This window comes from Schistocerca cancellata, chromosome 6 (assembly GCF_023864275.1).
Source record: "Schistocerca cancellata isolate TAMUIC-IGC-003103 chromosome 6, iqSchCanc2.1, whole genome shotgun sequence".
Lineage (NCBI taxonomy): Eukaryota > Metazoa > Arthropoda > Insecta > Orthoptera > Acrididae > Schistocerca > Schistocerca cancellata.
Genome location: NC_064631.1, coordinates 685,808,148 through 685,835,510, shown reverse-complemented (window position 1 = coordinate 685,835,510; position 27,363 = coordinate 685,808,148). Strand labels below are relative to the sequence as shown.

The 27,363-nt window shown below is 42.4% G+C and overlaps 1 long non-coding RNA gene across 1 annotated transcript in view; it reads right to left on the bottom strand.

Moving 5' to 3' along the window:
- The window catches only part of LOC126190868 (uncharacterized), a 55,701-nt gene that overhangs the window by 12,334 nt on the left and 16,004 nt on the right, over positions 1-27,363 (bottom strand). The window contains exon 3 of the long non-coding RNA XR_007538290.1: positions 14,693-14,803. This is a non-coding gene — a long non-coding RNA (uncharacterized LOC126190868). The remainder of the gene's footprint in view (positions 1-14,692; positions 14,804-27,363) is intronic.

Below are 27,363 nucleotides of genomic sequence, written 5' to 3'. Positions count from 1 at the left end.
ATCATATAACCCCATGGACCTGCAGGAGTGTGTGGTTGAGTTGTAGCAGCATGCACAGGAAAGCCACACTAACACTTATTACGTCACTCCGAACAAATGCCCTCTTTAAACACACATAGCTTCTTGATAACTAACCCCACAGTTCCAAAATAAAACCTCCTTCAAGGATGGGGAATGCATCATTACCACACCATATAACCCTCTGGGGTCAGTGAAATTCACTTGCAGAATTTTGGTATCACTCACATTCACACACACACACACACACACACACACACACACACACAAACCTACTTTTATTATACAGGGTGTCCCATTTATCTTGGCCACCCTAAATAACTGTTTGTCCAGATGCAAATTACAAAACGTTTCAAGCAAATGGTCTTTAGCCGTCAGGGGGACATCAATCAGCATGATTGTCTTCATTGTAGCTTTGTTTTTTACAAGGATGGGAAGAGCGGTATGACTTTTTTAAATGGCACACTGTATTTTTTATTTGGTAATTCATTTCCTCTTCTAAAGACCTAGTCAAAAATGTATTACAGTGTACCATTCACTGAAACACAACCTTATTAATTACAAAACACAACACTGACTTTGAGCCCGGGATCACAAACTCGTCCACTTGCTGGAGTTGTAAGAAAACAAATGAGAACCAAGTAAAAACATAACACAAAATTGACTTTGACTCTCCTGTATCATTGCCCAAGAGTAGAACATTCAAAGGTACTCAAAGTGATGACCCCAGACACCGATACACTGGTGCACTCATTGAATGAAAGAATTATTTACTGCTTCCAGTGTTGCCTGGCTGAAGATAATTACAAGCAAGCATGATACATTCGTGCATGTCCTCTGAATTTATTGGAATATCGCGTTAGACAACATCTTTAATGCATCCCCAAACAAAAAAGTCCAGAGGATTTCAATCAGGATACCTAGCAGGCCAAGCAGCTGTTCCTCCTTGACCAATCCATCTGGCATGATACCTTCGGTTCAGAACACAACATGCACGCCAGGCATCATGTCCTGGACACCAACCATGTTGATACCACACAAGCATTCTGGTTCTTAGCAGCATTTCATCCAGAAGAGGAGGAAGAATTCGTATGAGGAAGTTGGCATACGCTGTGCTGTTTAGACTACCATTGACGAAATAAGGACCAATAATTGTAGTACCAAGCATCCCACACCAGATGTTAAATCTCCATTGACGTTGATGTTCCACCTGTCTAAGCCATCGTGGGTTGTCGCTGGACCAATAATGCATGTTCCTTTGTTTGAGAAGGAACATTCATCGGAAAATTGAACATTGGAGAAGAAGTTCGGGTTGGCGAGGATCTGCCACTGTGCCCACTGACAGAACTATACATAATTCTGGAAATCGTACCCATGCAATTCTTGATGTAGGTGTAAATGGCAAGGATGTAAGAATACAATGTACACTGGTTTTAGGATTGCTAATCTCGTGTTCAAGCTGTCGTGTGCTCACATATGGATTCATAGCTGTGGAAATGAGAATAGTAACATTGGCAGCTTCGTCTGTGAGAGTGCTACGACAATTGAGTTGTCGTGTGTCGAAACTTCCCGTTTCCTGAAACGTTGCAACAAGACGAGAAAACATCCGTCAGGAAGGTGGGTTCTTGTCAGGATATCGCTCTCTGTGCAGTTCCGCTGCCTGCGTAGCATTTCTCCTACCTTCAACAACAACAATAAAAGAAACGTTACATTGATGCAGTTTGTACAAACGACAGCCTTTACTGTATGCCTACTCTACACAACAGTATTTAAAAGGACTAAACTACTGTACCAAGTGTACATGTACTTAAGAAAACAGTATTACAATTACTGTTGTGCTAACTTACATTCCCCATAGATGAGCAGCATTTCTACCTTCTTTTCATTGGTGTACATTCTACTCACAGCTCTTCAATTGACGATGGTTGACAGAATGACAGGTGTGCATTCTACTTATGTTTACATTTGTCCTCTGTCAATGCCAGCACGTGGATGTGTTCCATTACCCTGAGTACCTGCACTAAGTGCTGGGAGCATCAACGTCAATGCTGTGTTATGTAATTAATAATGTCGTCTTTAAGTGAATGGTGCACTGTGATACATCTTTGAATCGGTCTTAAGGAGATGAAATTAATTACCGAATAAAAAATACAGTGTGCCATTTGAAAAGTCATACTGCTGTTCATATCTTTGTAAAAAAACAAAGCTACAATGAAGGCAATCATGCTGATTGATGTCCCCATGAAAGCTAAAGAACATTTGCTTGAAACATTTTGTAATTTGCATCTGGACAAACAGTTATTTAGGTTGGTCAAGATAAATGGGACACCCTGTATACACTGATTAATTCTTTACATCACTGGCTAGGTGGGCACAGATTTTTATGGCAGAGTATCTCTCTCTCTTTTCTGTGCCACACTGTGACAGAGGGTGTGTGTAATCACTTGGTTTTTCATGTCCTCCATGCTGAAGGAAATCCCGAGAACCTGAATTGAGGTAGATACCACAATTAGCTTCATCTACCATGTGCAACAGCATATCAAGAACATGATGTTATTTATTACCACAGTTTACAACAGCAAAGGGATGGGCTACGGAGCAGTAAACAACAGGTCAGCAGTCATACCATCTAGCGTCACCACCTCATTCTAAGGTAAAGAAACAACTGCTCCACATAGTTAACTCTTCTCAGACAAACACTAGCAAGGGCACACAAACACAGCCATCGGATGTTCCAAGTATTGAAAAATGTCATCTAGACTGGAAAGTTGAAGTACGCACAGTTATAGGCTGATGGCAATGGTACAAGCATGTATAAGTGACTTAAGACAAAGCATGTCACTTATTAATCAGCACCCATTAGGCAGATGGTGGAATTAATTTCTTGTCGAGGATGTTTACACAGTATGAAATGGGGCTCATGATACACGTGCCACTGCCTGTCACCAGTGAATGATACAGCTCTTTTTTTTTTTTTGCGCCCAGTCACAATTGTTAGAGCATATAGAATCTAGTAAAACTAGAATCTAGTAAAACTCAAGGGGGGGGGGGGGGGGGGGGACACACACCAGAAAGTTCTTACAAAGATGCAGATAAAATAAGTGAAAGAGTTAGATGTCTTTGGACAAGTCAGTCAAAGTAATGAAACGAAGAACAAGAGCAGCTGCTCGAGCGTCATCAGCTAAAATATCCTGTAAAGTAGATGGCAGAGACAGGACAACACGAGATTGACTAAAATGGGGACACGACAATAAAACATGGCGCACTGTTAATGCATGAGCACAAGGGCACTGCGGGGCTGGGTCACCGGAGAGCAGGTAGCGGTGGCTAAACCGGCAATGCCCAATCCGCAACCTGGTCAGAAGGACCTCTTCTCGCCGAGATGGTCAGGAGGAGGTTGTCCAAGCAGTTGGGAACGGTTTTACTGCCCGGAGCTTGTTTCCTTGAAGTGAGGACCAAGTATCCCACCACAACGACACAAGCCGCTTACAAACAACGCCACTAACGTCAGATGACTGGACACAATGGGAGGCTGGCCGAGGCAGGAGGACTGCAGCCTTGGCTGCAGCATCAGCAGCCTCATTCCCAGGCACTCCTACATGGCCGGGAACCCACAGAAAGCTGGCAGGAGAGCCACCATCAGCAAAAGAATGGAGGGACTGCTGGATCCGTTGCACCAAGGGATGGACCGGATATGGAGCTCCAAGGCTCTGAAGAGCACTGAGTGAATCAGAGCAGAGTACATACGATGAATGGCGGTGGCGGCGGGCATACTGAACGGCCTGATGGAGAGCAAAAAGCTCGGCCTAAAGCTGGAACACTGGTCGAGGAGCCGGTATTTAAAGGTGATGGCCCCGACGACAAAGGCACAGCCGACACCATCGTCAGTTTTGGAGCCATCAGTGTAAATAAAGGTGTGACTGGCAAGTTGCGCACGAAGTTCGACAAACTGTGAGCAATACACTGCAGCCGGAGTACCCTCCTTCGGGAGCGAGCTGAGGTCGAGATAAATATGAACCGGAGCCTGGAGCCAAGGTGGTGTCGGGCTCTCACCCTCTCTGAAGGTGGTAGGGAGGGCAAAATCCAATTGTCGAAGCAGGCGACGAAAGCGGACGCCAGGGGGCAGGAGGGCAGACACATACAACCCATACTGACGGTCGAGAGAATCGGCGAAGAAGGACTGATGAGAGGGGTGGTTGGGCATTGACAACAGCCGGCAGGCATACCGACAAAGCAGTACGTCGCGCCGGTAGGTCAATGGTAATTCGGCAGCTTCAGCATAAAGACTCTCGACGGGACTAGTGTAGAAGGCTCCGGTCGCAAGACGTAACCCCCTATGGGGGATGGAGTTGAGACGGTGTAAGAGGGATGGCCGAGCAGACGAGTAGACGAGGCACCCATAATCCAGCTTTCATCGGACTATGGACCGATACAAGCAAAGCAGGACAGTGCGATCCGCTCCCCAAGATGAACCACTAAGAATTCTGAGGACATTAAGGGAACGTGTACAACAGGCAGCCAAATGAGAGATGTGCGGAGACCAACAAAGTTTCCTGTCCAGTGTGAGCCCCAGAAACTTAGTTGTTTCCACGAATGGGAGAACAACGGGACCGAGATGTAAGGATGGCGGAAGGAACGCTTTATATCGCCAAAAGTTGACGCAAACCGTCTTCTCTTCAGAGAACCGGAAGCCATTTGCCACACTCCATGAGTATAGGCTGTCTAGACAACGCTGAAGGCAGCGCTCCAGGAGGCATGTTCTCTGGGCACTGCAGTAGATCGCGAAGTCATCGACAAAAAGAGAGCCTGAGACATTAGGTGGAATGCAATCCATAATTGGATTGATCGCTATGGCAAAAAGGGCTACGCTCAAGACGGAGCCCTGAGGCACTCCATTCTCCTGGAGGAAGACGTTGGACAAAACGGAACCCACATGTACCCTAAACTTTTGATCTGTTAAAAAGGATTCAATAAAAAGGGGCAGGCGACCGCGTAGACCCCACCTGTGCATAGTGCGGAGGATACCTCCTCTCCAACAGGTATCATAAGCCTTCTCCAAATTGAAGAACATGGCTACAGTTTGGCGCTTTCGCAAAAAGTTGTTCGTGATGAATGTCGACAAGGTCACAAGGTGGTCAACAGCGGAGCGGCGGCAACGAAAGCCGCATTGAACATTGCTAAGTAGCCGTCGAGATTCAAGAATCCAAACTAACCGAGCGTTAACCATGCGCTCCATCACCTTACAGACACAGCTTGTAAGAGAAATGGGGCAGTAACTAGAAGGAAGGTGTCTATCCTTCCCGGGTTTGGGTATAGGAACAACAACGGCGTCTCGCCAACGCATGGGGACCTGACCTTCGGTCCAGACGCGATTGTAGGTACGAAGAAGGAAGCTTTTGCCTGCCGGAGAAAGGTGTGCCAGCATCTGAACGTGAATGGCATCTGGCCCCGGAGTAGAGGACCGGGACAGTGCAAGTGCACGTTCGAGTTCCCGCATAGTAAAGGGGGCATTATAATTTTCCAGATTCAGCGAGCGGAAGGAAGGTCGCCGAGCCTCTTCTGCCTCTTTCCTGGGAAGGAAGGCAGGGTGGTAATGGGTGGAGCTTGAAACCTCCGCGAAAAAGCGGCCGAAGGCGTTGGAGACATCCACAGGATCAACAAGGACCTCATTACCTGAAGTCAGGCCAGGTACCGAGGAGTGGGCCTCAATGCCCGACAGCCGGCGCAGGCCACCCCAGACGACAGAAGAGGGAGTAAAACTGTTAAAGGAGCTGGTGAAAGAGGCCCAACAAGCTTTTTTGCTGTCTTTGATGACTCTACGGCATTGCTCTCAGAGTCGTTTGTATCCAATACAATTCGCCAACGTAGGATGGCGGCGAAAGGTGCTTAAAGCACATCGTCGAGCACGGATAGTGTCTCTACAAGCATCATTCCACCAGGGGACGGAAACGCGATGTGAAGAAGAGGTAGTACGAGGAATGGAACGTTCGGCAGCATTGATGATAACAGCCGTGAGGTATTCGACCTGACTGTCACAACTGAGAAAGTCGTGGTCCGGAAAGGTCGCCAGGGAGGAGTAAAGTTCCCAGTCAGCTTTCGGTAGGTTCCAGCTCGAAGGACGTGAGGATGGGGTGTGGTGCAGGAGACGAACGACACAGGGGAAGTGGTCGCTCGAATAGGTGTCAGAAAGGACATACCACTCGAACCAACGGGCAAGAGTGGTAGAACAGATCAAGAGGTCCAAGTGGGAGTAGGTATGAGTAGAGTCCGAGAGGAAAGTCGGGGCGCCAGTATTGAGGCAGACAAGATTGAGATGGTTGAAGGCATCCGCCAAGAGGGAGCCTCTGACAGGATGCAGGAGAGCCCCAAAGGGGATGATGGGCATTGAAGTCGCCAAACAATAAAAACGGCGGAGGAAGCTGAACAATCAGGTGCATCATGTCAGCCTGACTAACTGCGGATGACGATGGAGTGTAGACAGTACAAACAGAAAAAGTAAAGGCAGAAAGAGTAATACAGACAGCTATTGCTTGGAGTGGGGTGGCTAATGGGATGGGATGGTAATAGACAACGTCCCGAACGAGCAACATGACCCCACCATGAGCTGGAATACTGTCCGCAGGGGTGAGGTCAGACCGCTCTGAGGTATAGTGGGTAAAAGCAATACAGTCAGTTGGGCGCAACTTGGTTTCCTGGGGACCAAGGACGAGCGGACAGTGCAAGCGGAGGAGCAGTTGTAATTCCTCCCGATTAGATCGAATACCTCTGATGTTCCAATGTAACAAAGCCATCGCTAGTCCCAAAAAAGGGGGAACGAAACGGGTGAAGAGCTGGTGACCTCGACGGCCGCGGAGGGCCAGGTTTCGAGGGAACAATGCTACAACCGGCGGGAGGCGGATCCTGTTCCATCGAGTCGTTGCCAGCTGCGGCCGCTTTCCCGGGTTGCGTAGGAGGGGCAGCATCATTCGCCGACGAGAGGCCAGCTGAGCGCCTGGCAGCAGAGCATCCTGGCGAAACTGAGGACGGCTGGGAGCAGCGACTCACGGACGGAGCGTCAGACGAAACGCGCCGGGATGGAGAGGGGGATGAAGACTTCTTCTTGGAGGCCTTCTTGGAAGTCCGATGAGGCATGGGGATGGTGAGCTTGACCCGAAGAAGGTCCTCACGCGCGGGGTCCGTTTTGGAACGCCGGACCTCGGAAGCCGTGGTCCGGATCGTTTCCCCGATGGACGCCTGAGAAGAGGATCGCTTCTCGGGCGGCGGAGGGGGAGGAGGAGGAAGGGTGGCCACTGGGGCAGAGGGGGCAGGGGCCGCGAGGGAGGAGGATTTGGAAGGGAGGGATTTCGGAGGTGGAGGCATAGACCTCGGATGGGGTGAGGAGGTGGAGGGGGGACAGGATAGGGGTGAGGATACTGTGGAAGGAGTGGACACGACCGAGGCAAATGAAGTTGTCAACGTCACAGGATGGAGGCGGTCATACTTCTTCCTGGCCTCAGAATAAGAGAGACGATCCAAAGTTTTTAATTCTTGAATCTTCTTCTCCATCTGATACACGGGGCAGTCTAAAGATCTAGGCGAGTGGATGCCAGGACAATTGACGCACCGAGGTGGTGGGGTGCATGTATGTTCCTCACGAAGAGGATGTCCACAATCGCCACAAAGGGGCTCAGCCTCACACCGTGACGACATGTGCCCAAAGCGCAAACACCGAAAGCAGCGCATAGGAGGCGGGACGTAAGGTCGCACGTCGCACCGGTAGCACATCACCTTTACCTTCTCCGGGAGAACGTCCGCCTCGAAAGCGAGGATAAAGGCCCCGGTGTCGATGCGACAGTCTTTGGGGCCGCGCTGGACTCGCCGGACGAAATGCACGCCTCGGCGCTCCAGGTTGGTCCGGAGCTCCTCATCAGATTGCATCAGGTAGGTCCCGATTAAAAATAACCCCCTGCGTCCTATTCAGTGCCACATGCGGGACAATGGACACTGGGATGTCCCCTAGTCGGTCGCACACCTGGAGCACCGCCGACTGTGTGGCGGAGGTGGTCTTTATAAGAACGGACCCTGAACGCATTTTACTGAGAGCCTCGATTTCCCCGAAGATGTCCTCAATGTGCTGGACAAAGAACATGGGCTTGGAGGTGGTGAACGTCCCCCCATCGGGCCGAGAACAGACTAAATAGCGGGGGAAGTACTTCGCCCCAAGCCGGCGGGCCTGTCCTTCCTCCCAGGGAGTGGCCAAGGGGGAAAGGGCAGGAGAACCAAAACCAGAGACAGTACCTTTCTTTTTAAAAGACTCGGCCGCAGATCGGCCTGATACATGTTGACGTTTCATCTGCGAAACGTCCGCCCCAATACCACCCACTCCGACCAGGGGCTCTCCCCACGGGTGCCACCCAGCCTCAGCAAGGGCCATCTGGCAGGATGACCGTTGCCGGGAGCCCTGATGCCCCAAGGAGACGGGCATCTACTCCTTGGCCGACGTGGGGAGGGTGCAGCTCAGGTATCGGCAGTACGATCCCTGTGTTGTCAGGGGGCTACAACCTAGAGGGTACATGACGACCCCACCACAACAGGCTGGCTACCGTGCTGGATTTCGGGTGCCATGGAAAGACCATCATAATCTTAGGTGCAGATGGGGACGCACTATGGGCGTAACTTGTGCAACCCATCAGGCGTTTAGTCCCAATTTGAGGAATAGTGGGTGTGGTTACAACGCCGTTACAATGCTGAGTGCCAAGGTCTTAGTGCACTGAGGACCAGTGATACACCACGTAAGGCGTCCTTCCCCAAAAGGCTCGTACTTCTGTAGAATTTTGAAAAATGGAGGTCAAACCCCAAGGGGGACCATCACATGGAAGGCCAAAACGGTTGAAACTCCTTTTAGTCGCCTCTTACGACAGGCAGAAATACCTCGGGCCTATTCTTACCCCGGACCCGCAGGGGGGGAATGATACAGCAACTTACTGTCAAATTGTATGCTCCTGTTGGTTTGTCTGCAGCAACACAATACACCATTTCACTGTTCACAAAATGTGTCAATGATTTCAGGAACATTCTACACACATGAGAATGATTGTGGGAACCTACAAGTCACCTGAGCACAGTACTACTGCACATGCACAATACCATGAGAGCTAGGTGTCTTTATTTCCAACGGTTCTGCAAATTTGGTCAGTAGTTGTGTGTGTCTAACACCAGAGTGGGGATGCTGGATCTTGGCTTACACCTTTATATTTCCAAATATACTTCACCGATATATGATTTCATACCTTTTCATATTCCTTTATATTATAATTTTAACTATGCTAATGGTAGGCAAGTTGCCAACTGTGGCAGTGTATGATTGTTACTAAACGGCTACCTCGGGGGTGGGGGATACAAGTAAGTGTGTAAGGGGGGGGGATGTGTGTGTGTGTGTGTGTGGGGGGGGGGGTTAAGTGTGTGTGCATTACACTTATTGTCTGGAAAGCAGTACTGTGGGAAAAGAAACATTTAGCGGGTGATTGAGGGCGGCGCGGTGACCAAAAGGCCCGAGCACGTGGGCACAGGGGTAAGGGCGCCCGAGCACGTGGGCACAGGGGTAAGGGCGCCCGAGCACGTGGGCACAGGGGTAAGGGCGCCCGAGCACGTGGGCACAGGGGTAAGGGCGCCCGAGCACGTGGGCACAGGGGTAAGGGCGCCCGAGCACGTGGGCACAGGGGTAAGGGCGCCCGAGCACGTGGGCACAGGGGTAAGGGCGCCCGAGCACGTGGGCACAGGGGTAAGGGCGCCCGAGTACCTGGGCACAGGGGTAAGGGCGCCCGAGTACCTGGGCACAGGGGTAAGGGCGCCCGAGTACCTGGGCACAGGGGTAAGGGCGCCCGAGTACCTGGGCACAGGGGTAAGGGCGCCCGAGTACGTGGGCACAGGGGTAAGGGCGCCCGAGTACGTGGGCACAGGGGTAAGGGCGCCCGAGTACGTGGGTAGAGGGGGAAGGGGGTCCGAGTATGTACAGAATTAAGGGAGAGGAGATGTACAGAGAAATGGGCAGAAAAAAGGGGGAAGAGGATGTGTGTTCAATATGTGTGATGAGATGCACACATGGGTGATGGCTTGGAAAAAATCCAGTATTTCATATAATTATTTACCAAATTTATAATTTTGCTATAATTGCTCATTAAGGGGTATAATATTCCATTAATGAGTTAACACAATAATTTAAGTATTACAATTGGAAACTCTGTCTTGAGGCTGTTGCTACTCATGGTGCACAAATTAGGTTGATTATGTTTGTTCAATATTTGAAAATAAGGGCATTTTATTACTTTCATCAAAATTCCACATAACTAGAAACTAATCGAAACTTTCTCTCGCTGCGAACTCTTGCAAAATAATTAATGGAAATTTTTTTTTATCACTTACTATATTTATGCTATTCATGCACTGAAACTTCACTATTAAGTATGAAGTTTGAATTGATTACTTCCTTACTTCTAACTCTATTCACAATGTAATTTGTAGGCTTTATCCACATTTATCACTGAATACACTTGCATAATTTCATCCCTGTATGTCACAGTTCAGGAGATATTGACATCATAAACATTGAGATGCTTGGAAAACTAGCTCTTCCTAAATAAGAGCTTTCGAAGCTTTTTTATACACGAGAGTTTGATTCTTTAAGGAACTGGGGGTTGGGGTGGGGGGTTAATGGAATGTTCGAGAAGGTAAGAAAATATTTTTGTTTATGAAGAGTGACATGGCACAAATTGCAGAGTATGTGAGCAGTCCACATCAAAGCTACAGCTTTGGGGACGTCGATATGGTGCACAAATGGATGATATTTAAAAAAAAAAAAATAATAATAATAATAATAATAGGAGAAGTTAAATATTCCTCAGAACTGCTTGTGCCCTTGAAAAATGTGAGAGATCTGCCATGGGTTGACAGCCATGTTATCAAGCTGCTCAAGTGTGTGGGATCCATGCCATATAGGATTAACAGGGGCTATGACTGTACACAGAGAAGGACAACACAAACGATCACAGCTTTATTTGTTTCATGGGAGAGTGTTACAGTGATGCTGAAGAAACTGAACTGGTAGACTCCTGAAGATACATGTAAACTATCCCAAGAATATCTACTAACAAAGTTTGAAGAAATGGCTTAAAATGATGATTAAGAATATACTACAAACCCCTACATACCGCTCACATATGGATTGTGAGGACAAGATTAGAATAATTACAGCGCGCGCACACACACACACACACACACACACACACACACACACACACACACAGGCATTCAAACAACCATTCTTCCCGCACTCCGCATGAATGGAATTGGCAGAAACCCTAATAACTTGTACCATGGGACGTACCCTCTGCCATGCAATTCGGCGCAGATGTAGGTGTAAATGGTCACTGGCAGGAGAGGAGGGCTTCTTCTTCTTCTTCTTCTTTTTCTTTTTTTTGAAGGGGGGGGGGGGGAGGGAGAGGGAGAGAAAAAGTTAAGCTGAAATACTAAATTTGTTTTTCCAAGAGTGTTCCACTGCAGAAGGTCATAATAAAGGTCCTCCTTTCAATTTTTCCATGAATGCCAAGATGGCTGATATGCGATTGTGGAATAGGAAAACAACTAGTATCACTCAACAGTGGACCTCATGAGAAAAGGCCACAACGTAAAAATCTGATAAATTAAGGCTCATATTGAGGATTTTTGACAATTGTCCTTCACAAACACAATTCACAAAGGAACAGAGACACTGGAACGGATAATGGTACCAGAAGTACCTTTTGCCATGCACCATGAAATGGCTTGTAGAGTGTACATGCAGATGTAGGTATCCATCAAATTATTCATTTAACTTCAGTGAATCTAATTCAATAGATCTCGAAACCAGTTGCAAAATAAAGGCTCAATGACTGTGGCTTAAAGTAGATTACTGTAACTTAGAGTGTCACAGAAGTGACTCTTCACTTATGGATCACCACCATTTAGGCAACAATGTTAAGAAATTGAGTTCAACATTGCAAATTTAGCTACCTTTTCCTCTTAGCCCTGTGACTGCTGCAGACACACTTGCAACATGCCAAACTGATGCTACGTCACAGTCACCTAATGCAACAAGGCTTCTACCTGGTGGGACATACGCCAGTAGCCTGCCTCTCCCTGTGCTGAAAGCTTCACGAGTTTTTCATAAGATGTTTCCTTCTGCCACTCTAAGATTTGTTACACCAAGAGGAAAATTTCTGTAGACATAATAGTTAGTTTTTGACTTTGAGAGCTGTCTGCAAATTAACAGCTGTCACAAACCTGCAGAACTTTAATAAAAGCTATTCCTTCACTAGTTTCTGATGCAATTCTGGTAACACATTCCAACTGTTACATGTCACTTTCTACACAGATCAGGAGTTCAGTATTCCTTCACAGCTACAAGTCAATAACACCTAGTGCATTGTTTGTATTCTTTGCTCTAATAAATACAGAAATAAACAAATTTGATCTTACTTCAGCAGACATTTTTGGATCGCACACTATCGGTTACTTTCCATTCTTGTGCATATTAAATTTTTCATTGCAGCTGAGGAGTCATCAATTATACAGTTATCTTCTATGTTATTTGCGTAGTCAAAAGCATCCTGCTACTTCATAGGTGGACAAAATATACTGATCATTTGTGACAGGTCTCACATATTGGGATTTGCTGTGAATCACTTTAAAAAAACTTTTTAATTTCGCTATTACTGTAGCATTAAAGTTATCTGGTAGCTTCGTGAACATTTTTTTGCTGACTAATCAAATGCCCAATCAGTGAAGGAAGGCAGATTACCATCTGTAAGAAATACACTATGTAAACAGTACACTTAAGGAAGAGCTATCATCATTTTAGGAAATTTGAGAATGCATTTAATTAATTTCCAATAACTAGTTCATCATAAATCTAGTGTAACATGGGTTATTTGTGAGAATGATCTATGACTAAAAGTCAACCGTATTGGAAGAAGAACAATCACAGGTAACTTACACCACATCAAACTGACGGATCTGCCAAGCAGTGTTCCCTACTCGTGGTGTTCACAGCCACGATGCTGCACACAAACAGAAGAAATGCAGCAAATGGACTTCCTAGTTCCCCATCACGCAGTTAACAGTATTTCATAATTTTCAAAATTAGGTCCACACATTTCAATGCATTCATCCTTTCATGTGTGTTTTCTGCACAATTCATCTACAGATAGCCACAAAGGACGAGATGTGCATGAGCCTGAATGGTTTATGAAAATGTACTAACATAGAACATTTTATGTGCAATAAAATCTCTGAGACAATGGAAATCAAGATGTATGAATACTTCCGTTGATATATGAGAAGTTCAATATACTAAACAGATAACCATTTCTTATTTTTGTATACCTGACACAATGTATGCTGTATTTTTATGTATTTCACATATGAAATAGGACACCATGGCACTTTAAACCTCTAATCTTTGTATTTGTCGGCATAGTACCTTCTGTCAAAAATAACAAGAAGAATGTCAGAATGCATGTATCATTCTGTAGTTGACTGTATCCTGAAGACAAATCATCAAATGTTGTGGTTAAGTGGACAAAAATCATTTTCTTTCCAATCAAATTTGTCATTAAACCAATTTCTTCCCAAGTGTTTCACTCTCACTTTCAGATTCTTCAGATTCAGATGAACAAATAACTGCATCTCTTGTTGAAACATTGTTACTTGTTACACCTGCTTTAAGAATTTGTGGAGAAGTATCACTTATGTCGGCATCAAATAATTTGTCATCATTGTCACTTTTCATACGTCGAAGACTACAATGTCAATCATGTTGAACAGTAAGATGTAAATTTAAATTGAAAGTGACAAAATGAGAACACAATAGACAAAATACTCAAACACAATTTAGCAATCTGAATTATGAAATGCTACAGAGATAAGAGCCAGAAAATCTACTGTACACTTAAACTTGTCAACAGCAAACATGCATCTGATCAGAGGTGTGATTATTCTAATCGTCATAACTCAAAGGGCTTGGAGAGCCAAGTGAACTTGTCTAATTGCTAAAGGAAAACCCAGAGGCTCCACTTAAACTTGTCAATAGCACGTGAGGAACAGAGGATAATGACCAGTTAACCCACCAACAGAAGTCAACAGGTTAACAATGAAAGGTTATTCTTCAAAGTAAATAATGGATTTCAATCTTTTGACACTTCTACAGGTTTCTCTTTGCATTAATGTCACACTGCATTGAAGCGGAAAATATGACAAATGTCATTTGAAACTTTAGCAAAAAAGTAAATTCCTGTTGTGATTAAAATAAGTCAGTGTTTGACTTTTCAGTATGGAAGAGAATAAGAGAAGCAACTGGTGGTCTCATCTGGTTTTTCCACATATTCAGTGCTCATTTTCTGCTTTCACTTTAAGCACTGCAGACAACCACGACTTGCAGAACTGCCAGCATTCTGCACTGGAAATTTGATCAATTCATACTGTCAGTATACAAAGTTGTGTGTGAAACGTGAAACTAAAATATTATGCTCCAAAAAGGCCAACGTAAGGATACAGATGCTAAACTGCATAGTGTCCTTTACTTTTTCAACTCTTTGCTAGCTATGGATTCTCAAGTTTCTGCCAGTAACACAGAAATAAAATGAGTAGTATCACCACTCACCGAACATGGTAAACATCTGATACACCATTAATTGTCCGAGATGCCTCCTTACACACAGTAATGAATGATCCCAACTTCTTGTACTGTGTCAATACGACGAAGAGCTTGTTTCTGAAACAAAATTTTTTTAGTCATTTTAATTCTATTAATCTTGTTTCTGTCTACATATTTTTCAGACAAGACATAAATTCAGCTACAAACCAATCCATGACAACCAAGTAAAATCACATTCTTACACATGTAAACAATGCAATTTACAGTCAACAAACTAATTGTTAAACATTTGCATACCACAAAAACTTTAAACATTTGACATTTCCTGTTTGTCTCAGTAGAGCAATGCTTACTGTGGCTGCTATTGCAAACTGATCAATGAACGAAATATGTTTCTTTTACCCCAACATTTAATCTTGTGTCTGCTGAAATTATGGCTACGAAAGTATCATCAAAGAAGATTCACAAATGTAATACTAACAAAATGATATTAAGTCTGAAGCAAGCCAAAATGTTCAAAAAGGGAGATGTGTTCTGAACTTTATTTGGGGTCACTCAGACATGCTATTTCACAAAACAGAAATCAACCACAAATAAGAAAATTGTTTAAAAATTTGTGGTCAGCTGCTCCAGCATCTAAGCAATTCTAAAACACAATCCAGTCACAGGCACCTGCTTATATTAAGCAGTTATAATCACATCAAAATATGTTAACTAATGAAGGGATAGGTTGATAGGACATATGCCGAGGCATCAAGGAATAATTAGTTTGGTTACTGAGGAAAGGGGGTCAGGGGGTAGAGTAAAATCAAGGTATGAATATAGTAAGCTGGTTTAAATGGATGTAGGGTGTAGTTGTTATGCTGAAATGAAGGTGGTTGCATAGGATTGAATAGCATATAAATTTTCTGTGTTTGCTAAGTAGTAACATCAAGAATTATGTTACATGAATTATACATGCTGTTTTAGACACTCAAAGCATACAGCAAATATAAATCCCAAGAAGTTACATTTTCACCTGCAATATTCTACAATCAGCACCACAACATGAGAGAGCTGAAAAGAAAACATGTGCCTAAGCTTATTCTCTGGTTGGTTCCTGCTATGGCAGCTGTCCATACACGATTAGCAATCAGTTATTTTGTTATTCTGAATGAGGTAAAGTTTGCATCACAAAGAGCTTTATATTTCATCTCTTTAACCACTATGTTAGGCTAATTCAAGACATTCATTACAAAACGGCGGGTCCCTACCTAAGAACTGTGTTTCGATTTCTTGCCATTCCATTCGTGTATGGAGCACGGAAAGAATCATTGTTAAATGTCTTGTGTGCACTTTCAATTAAAATGATCTTGTTTACATGATCCCTACACAAGAGATACATAGGTATATTCTTAGATTCAGGATTTAAAGCTGGTTCTTGAAACTTCGTAAGTAGGCTTTCTTGGGATAACTTACTTTTCTCTTCAAGAGTCTGCCAGTGCAGTTTCTTCAGCAACTCTGTAAGACACTCCCATGGGTCAAACAAACCTTTGACCATTTGTGCTGCCCTTCTCTCCAGTTTCCTCTGCTAGTCCGATTTGGTATGGGTCCCACACACTTGATCAATACACTAGAATGGGTCAAATGAATGATTTGTAAACTATCTCCTTTGTAGACTGATTGCATTTTCCTAGTATTCTACCAATACACCAAGGTCTGCTGTCTGCTTTACCCACAGCTGAGCCTATTTCATTGTTCCACCTCACATCCCTACTAACTGTTACACCCAAGTATTTATATGATTTTTCCAGATTCCAGCTGTGACTAACTAATAACATTATTTAGAAGATTTTTCATTTCGTAACGTGCACAGTTTAATGTTTTTGAACATTTAACCCTACAACCACCAAGCACAGGCCAAAACTGCCCATAAAAAGGCACATTTTGCCAAAAATGGACAAAAATTGCATTTACATTTTTCTTTTATTAAATTTCAGTTGGCAACCTCAAATGTGAGTTTTACATTGTCTTGTTGAGAGTCTAATTGTCGAGTCTCATTTTCATTGTTGATTACTACCCATTATTATTAGCAACTAATTTGTTTGTGTGGCCATTCTCCGCAGCAAGCACAGAAATATTTGCTTTGTAAATAAAAAAATGCCTTCTCCTGCCGCACTGTGTTTTATTCCCCTAGGGGTCTTTTGTCTTTTTTCACTTTAAGGTATCATCTTTGAGATTTAACCAAACAAGATGGGATACACAATGAACTAAAAGTAGTTATATTTTGAAGTTCAAAGTTGATCAAATGTCTATGTTGGCGACAGAAGACTGACAGTGCACCAGAACATCTAGAACAAACAAAATGAAAAGTGGGAAGAAAAATGTTCGTAACATAAAAGCATTCTTATGTTTCGTAAATAGAGCGCTAGAGCAACCTCCAGCATGTGACCAGATGAGAGGATATGAAGATGCCAACTAAAAACACAAAGAACTGTTGCAAGTAACCACGTATTTACATAAAAAGCGAGAGGTGAACTGTACTATAATCGACAAATAATACGTAACAAGAGAAAAGTGTCCCACTTATGACGCCTTAAAGTGAAAAAAAGGGTGAAGAGCATCTGGGAGAGGAAAAAAATACAGTGCAGCAAGAGAAGGCATTTTTTATTTACAAAGCAAACATTGTTATTAGCAGTTTGTCACGACGGAGCAAACATTTCCCTTGTAAAGTAGATTTTCTGAAATGAGTTTAGAGGCTTCAACGATGCAGAACTTCTTGCAGAACTTTTACTAGGCTATGAATTATCAGATTTCAGTAATTTTGAGTTGGATCACACAGACATAGAAGTGAATAATGAAGTAGTGGAAGACGAAGAAAAAACAAGCCATGTAGGTAATGCTACAAACAAATATGTTAGAAGTTCTGGTAAAGTGTATCTTGCAGAAGCTCCAAGGCATTGTAAAAGGGATTTTGCCAACACAGTCTGTGAACATCAGGGAATAACTACTGCTGGGAAAGTAACAAATATACGTGAGTCATTCAAGAAATTTTTCACTCCTGAAACAGTTGACCATGCAAATGAAGAAACTGAAAGAAAACAATTACCCCCTGCTAGCATTTCTGAAATACACTCATGCTCATAAATTAAGGATAATGCTGATACATGTTGAAACAATGCTCTGGTGGGCAGTTTTCGGGTTTAAATCACCTTGGGGTATGACCATGAGTGCATTTGACCTGCGGTCGTTGCACGGTGGCACTGGCAGCAGTCCACATACGCAGAGGTGTGTTGGTGCATGTCAGAGTACAGTGCAGCGAGTAAGTGTGCAGACATTTTCAGACGTGCTAATGGTAAATGTGTGCTGAAAATGGCTCAAAGAACACATATTGATGATGTTATGAGGGGTAGAATACTAGGGTGACTGGAGGCTGTTCAAACACAGCAGGTCGTAGCACGGGCCTTCTGTGTGCCACAAAATGTGATCTCAAGATTATGGCAACGATTCCAGCAGACCAGGAAATGTGTCCAGGTGCTACAGTATGGGAAATCCATAGTGTAAAACACCACAAGAAGACCAATATCTCACCATCAGTGCTTGCAGACGGCCACGGAGTACTGCAGGTAGCCTTGCTCGGGGCCTTACCGCAGCCAATGGAACAGTTGTCTCCAGACACATAGTCTGCAGACAACTGAACAGACATGGTTTATTCGCCTGGAGACCTGCAAGGTGCATTCCACTGACCCCTGGTCACAGGAGAGCACGTAAAGCCTAGTGTCAAGAACTCACTACATGGTCACTGAAAGAGTGGTCCCAGGTTATGTTCATGGACGCATCCAGGTATAGTCTGAACAGTGATTCTCGCTGGGTTTTCATACCACCCCTTAATGTCCTTGAAAGGGATCTGTATGGAGGTCGTGGTTTGCTGGTGTGGGGTGGGATTATGATTGGAGCACGTACACCCCTGCATGTCTTTGACAGAGGAACTGTAACAGGTCAGGTGTATCAGGACATCATTTTGCACCAGTATGTCCGCCTTTTCAAGGGTGCAATGGGTCCCACCTTCCTCCTGATGGATGATAATGCAGGTCCCCACCGAGCTGCCATCGTGGAGGAGTACCTTGAAACAGAAGATATCAGGCGAATGGAGTGGCCTACCTGTTCTCCAGATCTAAACCCCATCGAGCACATCTGGGATGCTCTCTGTCAACATATCGCTGCACATCTTCAAACCCCTAGGACACTTCAGGAGCTCTGACAGGCACTGGTGCAAGAATGGGAGGCTATAATCCAGCAGCTGCTCGACCACCTGATCCAGAGTATGCCAATACGTTGTGCGGCCTGTGTACATGTGCATAGTGATCATATCCCATATTGATATCGGGGAAACAGTGGAGTTTTGTAGAACACGTGTTTCGGGACGTTTTTCTCAACTTCTCACAATATCACAAATACCGTAGACTTACAGATCCATGTCGTGTGTGTTCCCTATGTGCCTATGCTGTTAGCGCCAGTTTTGTGTAGTGCCATGTTGTGTGGCACCGCATTCTGCAATTATCCTTAATTTATGAGCATGAGTGTATATGCTTTGATAAGAATTTTAATTCTAATGGGAACTAACCAGGACACCAATATTTCTTTAGCTCACTTATGATTAAATTTGTTGGGAAGAGCCAAATAAAGAGGAACTATGTGTAAGCCAAGAGCATATCAGCTACTGAAAATTCTTTGCTTTGATGTTAAAGGCATCAGGGCAGAAAGACATATAAGAAACAAATTTTCAGCACTGTGTGAATTATTTGAAGAATTGAATGGAGTATTCCCAAGGTACTTCAGAAGTGGACCTCACAATCCAATTGATTAAATACTACGTCTTTACAGATGTTGTCATCCTTTTCCTTAAAGACAAACCTGGAAAATATGGTATACTTGGTAGAAATCTTAGAAGTATAACTGAACGATACATAGTAAAAATGGAAGTGCATACTGGAAACGTAGATCTGCCTGTGAATGAGGTCCTCTTGAGATTGTGAAGAGACTGGTGGAGCCAATAAAGAATACAGGCTACAATATCACAACTGACTGTTTCTACACTTCTGTGGAATTGGACATACGGTACAAAGATTACAAACTTACAATGTTTGGGACACTCAAATCCAACAGAAAACACACAATGCAAGAACTTAGGATGGGAGTAGACAGAGAGCCGCTTTCCTCCAAATTTGCATTCACAGATCCATCTATTAAGAAGCCTAAATAACAATTGTCTCTTACATCACAAAGGAAAACTAAAAAAATCTGTTGATGGTGCATAACATTGTGAAGCGGGAGCAGACATTGATACACCAAAAAAGAAAACCCATATTAAACCATAATATAAGTCCACTAAGGGAGGAGTGGATGCCATAGATCAAATGACCATGACATACTCTAAGTTGGCCACTTCCAATGATCTACAGCCTATTTGATATAGCTGCAGTAAACTCATACACACTGTTCAAGATGAATGTGGCTAAAAGAATGAAGGGAAATCAAACACTAGAAAACTGTATATCCAAGAATTAGGCTTTGAACTTTTGAAACCATATGTAGAAGAGTGATCCAAGGACTTAAAAGGACTCCGGCCACCTATTTTTTGCGCAATGGGAGATACCCTTGGAAAGAAACTAGAGGTAACCAAAATTGCTGCATATGAGGAACTAACTAGAAAAGCAAGATGCTAAATATGCTTGAAGAATGCAAATAACCAGAGCACCAGAGACAACATCACGAAAAAACACGTTAACATGTGCAGGTAAATTTCATCTGTAAATGACAGTATTCTCTCCAAGTGAAGACTGTTTTTCGAAAGTTTTCAACATACCATAACCTATACTTGTGCAAGTGTTTTGTTTCTGTTTTTGAAACTTTCCTTCAAGGAGAAAACTGTATTATTCAGTACGTAGATCAAAGATGCATAGAAGCTTTGGAAAGCCTGACTATTCGAGTACAGACTTTATGTTTCTAGTTTATACAAACTTTCACTGTCCAATATATCTCCACTGTTGTTGTTATATTCACCATACATGTTCAAAAAATTCTGTTTTTAGTTATGTTGTCATTATTTCCTGTTAAACTGGTTTCACATTGGAAACACAATTACTTAAAATAAATACATATTAATAGGATTTACAGCTTATTGTAACACAGGCAAAATTTGCCCTTGGCTGGTGCTCCTTGTAACCAAATATACGTTAGTACTCCTAGGGTTAAAACAAGCTGCCAGTCATTGCACGGCTTTGAAATCTTATCAAGGTCTGACTGATTATTTGTACAGCTTCATTCAATGTACATCACTGTAGACAACTGCACCACCTGCAAAAAGTCTCAGCTACTATCAATATTGTCCACAAAATCATTAACACACAACATGCACACCAAGGGACCCAACACACTTCCTTGGGGTGCACTCAATGTTACTTCTACATCTGTCAATAACTATTCATCCACAACAATGTGTCCTCCCCAACAAGAAATCTTCAATCCAGTCACATATTTTGTCTGATACACCATACTATTGTACTTTTAATAACAAGCGTAGATGTGGTACTAACTCAAACGCTTCTTGGAAATCAAGAAATACTGCATCACCTGCTTGCTTGATCCATGGCTTTCAGGATGTCATGTGAGGAAAGTGAAAGTTGGGTTTCACAGGATCTACATTTCCGAAATCCATGTTCATTGGCTGGGAGGAGGTCATTCTTTTTGAGATACTTTATTACGTTGGAGCTCAAAATATGTTCCAAGTTTCTAAAACAAAAATGGATGTCAAGGAATTGGATGGTAGTTTCTGCTAATCTTCTTGTAGACATATGTGAACTGAGCTTTCTTACAACTACTGCGCAAAGTTTTTTGTTTGAGGGATCTATGATAGACCATAGTTAACAGAGTGGCTAACTCAATTGTGAATTGGGTACAGAATTTAATACAAATTCCAATGGACCCTGGAGCTTTGTTCAATTTTAACAGTTTCAGCTGTTTCTCAATGCCACAGACACTATTTGTTTCACTCCTCTTTTCAGTGGTACGAGAATTAAGCTAGGGCAAAACTCCTGGGTTTTCCTTTGTAGAGGAATATTTAGAAAGAGGGTTAAGATTTCAGCCTTTGCTTTGCTACTCTTAATTGCAGTTCCAGTCCTGTCCGCGAGTGACTGGACACTAAATTTGGTGACACTAACAGCCTTTACATATGACCAGAATTTCTTTGGGTTTTGTGAAAGATCATTTGACAACAATCCGTGACAGTAGTCACTGGATGCTTCACACATTGCTCTCTTCACTGCCAAATGTTTTTCATTCAGTATCTTTCTATCTATAGCACCATACTTTGTTTCATACCTATTATGCAGTAGTCTGTGTTTCTTTAGAAGTTCCTCTATGGTGATTGTATACCATGGAGTACCTCTCCCATTATGAATTATTCTACTGGGAAACTATCCATCCAGGGTATAGTGAACTATTCTTTTACACTTGAGCCATAGCTTGTCTACATGCTACTGACCAGGGGGAAAAGCTTCAACTTTCTCATTTAGGTATGACACTATTATCTGTCTAGTCTGCTGAACATGTAAATCTTCCTGCTTGTTTTCGCTGCCCTTTGTGTTTTAGTATTCATTAAGTGGGTCCGTGAGCTAATGCTTGTTGAAATGCTCATTACCAACTAAAATGTGCCTTTTTCAGAACTGATAAATTTAACCCAGGTGAGCAAAAGCTACTTTTGTTTGGTATGAGGAAACCAAATCAAGAACACATTTGTTGACACTTTCTCTGGCAGACTGGTTGAATCTACATGTGCAACAACCTCATTGGCTAACTTCAATGCTAATTAAATTGGAAATGGTACAATACATTCACTTTTTTCTTAATAATTATTTCTCAGCACAACCTATCCTGCAGTACCATTACAAGCTTTCCAGACTATACCACCTGTAAGGGCAAGCTTCCATGGTAAATTCTGTAACTTGGATTTTAATTTAAAACTGTTTTACAGACCAGTACAGTACAAGTGTCGCACAATAACCAGCCACAGCACAGTTGTGATTTCTCATTAAAGATACTGTGGTAGGCATTCAGTGCATTTTGGTTAGAGCTGCATCTGCAAGCATTGCATTTGTGTACCATTTAGGGATGGGTGGATTTCCCTAAGTAAAGAAGAGATGATTTACCGAGGAGGACACGCAGGTCCACTTGTATATCGCACAGCGTTTCTGGACTGCTCTAAAGCACTATATGATGATTATGGAAACTTTTTCCAATGTTAGGATGTAAATAAATGTGAGAGGTCTACCTGGAGGCACTTTCAAATACCGGAGAGAAGTAGTTTGAAGCGAATAAGCCTTTGGTGTCAGTTTAATAAATGAGTTAGACTGTCAAATTGGCTCCAGAAATTTGTGAATATTAGAGGTTGATATTAGTTTGCAATTTTTTAGTCTCGTCAGTGATGCAGCAGAGCAGTAAGTCATCAGCAAATTACACCAAAAATCTGTTTACAGTATACACTGTTTGCTAAGAAACAAATTAAATGTAATCAGAAATGCTGGTAATCATTAAGAAAAATTGAATGTTTATTCTATATATAAACAATGATATCACTTTCCATTACCTACGAGGACCTATGTGATGGCATAATACATACTTGAAATGAGGGAAAACTGCATCTAAATCCAATGCTGACTATATTGTTACAAATTACAAAAAAATCTGACTACCAAACAAAAGCTAAATCAAAGAATATTTCTAAAAGTGCAACAATGAGAAGAATCAATCCTCTGCAAAGCAGCAGAACCAATGAGAGTGGCCATTACCGCAAAAATGTTTGTCAATTGGCAACCACAGTGGCAATCAGTTGCGTGAGCTTGAAAGATGGGCAATGTTCTGATTTTGTTTGCAATTGGAGATTTCGTGCAGCTGATGATAACCCCTTGTAGAGTGCAGAAAACGGGTTTTGTAAGCCTGCAATATGTGCAGTGAAATTGATCATTCTCAAGTTTTTCATTTCCCTAAGAAACATATGGTCCATAAAAATGACAGAATTTACATGTCAAATGCACAGACTTAGCTTGAAATAAATTACAATTGCTTTCACGGGTGAGTACTGCAGAAGGGGCCATGCAGCCTTGAGTTTTGTCTTAGAAACAATGACTCGCTGGAGAACATTTTGGCCAATGGAAGAAAACTGGTCACGTTTGATTGAAGTGAATAGATTATTTACATTTAGGTGATTATCTTTACGAAAGATCACTATGTGCTTCATATCGGCTGTAATAAAAAAAATAAAATAAAAAAAAAATAATAAAATAAGTTTTGAGGGTTCTGGCTTTATAAAAACAAGTTCTTGTGTTTCCCTCTTTACCCATATATGTATCACATATGTCACACCATTATCACTGAGTTTTGCTTATTTTATTATCTGCTGAATACCTCTACCACAAACAACAAAACGGCAGATTACAAACTGTTAATATTAAAACACAGAAGCATTGCTGAAGACGTACAACTGATAAAAATGTGCTGTTAAGTAAATTAATGGGTAACCCACTGATGACAATTTAACATAAGTGAGAACTGTATGAGTAAAGAGATAAGAACAACAAACATATTTTGCTCAAAGAAGGACCCAGAAAATATATTTATTTAATAGACACTTTATTTGTGTAAGCTCATGAAGTTTACTTTTAAGGCTGTTTTGACTCCCAGACTTTATAATTATTGTCTGACGATCCTTCCTTCAGAAGTTGCAGGGATCAGTAGGGAAGATGTGTGGAGGCCACCTGTGATACTGCCTTGCTCCATTTGAGGCCTGAAGTACACTTACAGTGTACCCGACTCTTCCATTGGATGTTGCTGTTGGCAGTTTGTTATCATTAGTCATAGCCAGTCTGGTGGTAGGATACAATAGGTAGCAAAGGAGAATCGCTCAATATTATGATCTTGGTTCTCAGAAATATTTTACTTTTTTTTTAGTATATGTTGCAATTTCCAACATCATGGTAAGGGCGGGGCCTAATACCTCAGCTTAAACAAAATTCCAGTTAACTTCATTTGTGAAAGAAAGAAAATTACGGCTGAGTATCATGTGCTGCCCACATCCCATTCATGAGTCACTGTGCTGACTTCTCATCTTTATCTGTGCTGTTACAACCGGCAGCATGCAACAGAATAGCTAGGTAACCATATCTGTATTTTTAACAAAATTTACATACTCTATTCGTCTTATGACCCAGATGAGTCTTTTCCTTTCTAGCTTTGTGCTTATTCTTCCTCTGCATTTGACAAGCCTATTACCCCATGTAATTCAAAAAGTGGTTTAAGGCAGTCATATATGGTGCAATTTCTTTATTATTTGATAAAATACAGCAAATTTCACTTTTAGTTAGACTTGGTCCTTGTCATGTGCTTTTTCCTGTGCATTTTCGTATGGGAATATCTGTTCAGGAGAAGCATGCTGTTCTGAGCTAATTCTACTAACAAAACACCTCTAATTTCTGCCACCATAAGTGGAGTTTCAACCAAGAATCTTTCTTCGGCATTTATAGTGGGATTTGCTACATGTTTCTGTACTTCTACATGAAGATTTTTTATCTCTTAAAGGTGGACATGTTGGTATGAGAATTATTACATGGAATAACTTCAGTTTATTTATTTGAACAAGTCTCACTATTGCCTGATTATTTCAGCATCTGTAATACACCTTTTCATTTTCTTGTTTACACACACACACACACACACACACACACACACACACACACACACTTGGCTTGGAAGGAGGCACTAAGTGAGCAGGTTAGGATTGTGGAAAGGTGTTGGTAGGTATATGAGCTAAGCAAATGACATGCAGGTACCGGAGAGAGATGTAGCACAAAGTAAGGATGACGTGGAGGCATGGATTTAGGATGGGGTGACATGACAGAAAGAGGAAACTGTTGTGTAGAGGTTGTGGGGACAGTGAGTTAGGCACAATCCTTATCACTTCAGGCCGGGGGGGTTACCTTCATATTCTCGAATGTTATTGAATTTAGCACATGTTAAAATTCAGGAGTAAGTAAGAAACATGTTCCCCCCCCCCCCCCCCCCCCCCCACCCCCCCCCCCCCCCCCCCCCCCCCCCCCCCCCCCTCAAAAAATTCCTGGCCCGAGATACAGGCTTCCAAAGATGACACTGTGAACACCATTCTGAAGATGCGAATTTGGGAAAAAAAATTTAAAATGCTGTATCTCTGTACCAGTTCCAGATATTTTGTTAGAGCTTTTTTATTTTAAATATAATTGCTTTATGATTACAATGGTATCCTCCATTTGGACACATCTGTCAAAGTTCTTTTACTGTCACCTTTTGAATTTTTTTATATACTTTACAGGTTTTTTAATGCCAATTCAGAAAAGTTAGATTTTTTTCTGTTGATTAGTACCAAGTAGTACTATATTCTCTGTAAAGGAGAGCTTCCACTTTTAAGTTGGACAGGTTTTATTTAAAAAAAAAAAATCATATTAAAGGACTGTTTGAAACGTCTTCCGACTACGGCCACAGGAGAGTGAAGCGTGCTGACTATTTGCATACCCATAAAAGTGTGATATACAAAAAAAACACACCTTTGTTCAGGTTGGGAATAAGTGTTCTCATTTGAAGACTCTGTTTGAAAGTGAAGATGTTTCCAGTGGTGACTTTTTGTGTCCTAAATATTTTGACAGAACAACAACAATGATAGTATCTGAACAAGCTGAAGCCTCCCATGGTGCAGATGATGCAGATTTTGCATCAACAGAGGAAGAATTAAATTCCCTGAATCATTCAACTACAGAGGTAGGTGTTAGTCCTGTTAAAAAACTGTTCAGTGAAGTCGAGTCATAAGCTTTATGCATCAAGAAAGTGCAGAGAAATTACTAAAGCTATGGATGAATGCCCTACATCAAACTGACCACACTCTTCAAAGTAGAAATTCCATCTTCAGAAGAAAATGAACCAAAGTACTCTTGCACCTCTTGCCAGGAATTTATCACAAATATCAACTCAGCTGTTCAATATCGTGCATCCTACAGTGAAAAGGTGCAAGTTTTAACTATTATATATACTGATAAATATAGACTATGAACAGAAGTCTGTTGCTAAGGCAGAATATTCAAAATTACTGGGTGTGTGCATTGATGACAAATTGAACTGGAAGAAACTGCTGAAACGGTTAGGTTCAGCTACTTATGCTATTAGGGTTATTGCAAATTTTGGTGATAAACATATCAGTAAATTAGCCTACTATACCTATTTTCATTCACTGCTTTTGTATGGCACAATATTTTTGGGCAATTCGTCATTAAGAGAGAAAGTATTAATTGCACAAAAGCGTGTAATCAGAATAATATCTGGAGCCCACCCAAGATCACCTTGCAGACCTTTATTTAAGGAACTCAGGATATTCACAGTACCTTCGCAATACATATATTCACTTATGAAATTTGTCATTAATAACCCACCCCAATTCAAAAATAACAGCGAAGGGCATAGCTAGAAGAAAGGATGATCTTCACTATTCTGGATTATATCTCACTTTGTCACAGAAAGGTATAAATTATGCTGCCACAAAAATCTTTGGTCATTTGCCAAATGGTATTAAAAGTCTGACAGACAGCCAACCAACATTTAAAAGCAAATTAAAAGAATTTCTG